General features: G+C 56.4%; 1 non-coding gene across 1 annotated transcript; it reads right to left on the bottom strand.

Moving 5' to 3' along the window:
• Nucleotides 1–155, bottom strand: LOC137497106 (5.8S ribosomal RNA). Its single transcript, XR_011017642.1, has one exon. It is a non-coding gene; the product is annotated as a 5.8S ribosomal RNA (ribosomal RNA).
• Nucleotides 156–424: the final 269 nt, after the last annotated feature.

Genomic DNA, 424 nt, shown 5'->3' with positions numbered 1-424 from the left:
CGACCCTCAGCCAGGCGTGGTCCGGGAACGGAATCCATGGACCACAATGTGCGTTCGAAATGTCGATGTTCATGTATCCTGCAGTTCACATGTCGACGCTCAATTTGCTGCGTTCTTCATCGACCCACGAGCCGAGTGATCCATCGTTCAGGGTTGTTTTTTTTTCTTTCCATTTTTCGATCGTTCTCTCCACGGTGAGTGGAGGAGAAGCAATCATTTTCATGGGTTTCTCGTCACAGAGCTAAGAAGTGTTTCGAACATGGGCGTGGCGTTCATTTAAAACCTTCCCGCCGGGCCGAAGCCGCGACGGGTCCCCTCCACTGAGCGAGGAGGTAGGTACCCAATGCCGAACGTCTGCATCGTAGGAGACGCGGCCACGCGGACCGCTACACTCCCGCTGTCGGCGACGGCCGGGGCCGCTGCT

The sequence above is a fragment of the Anabrus simplex genome, chromosome 1, assembly GCF_040414725.1.
Source record: "Anabrus simplex isolate iqAnaSimp1 chromosome 1, ASM4041472v1, whole genome shotgun sequence".
Taxonomy (NCBI): Eukaryota; Metazoa; Arthropoda; class Insecta; order Orthoptera; family Tettigoniidae; genus Anabrus; species Anabrus simplex.
This window is presented reverse-complemented; position numbering and strand designations above follow the sequence as displayed.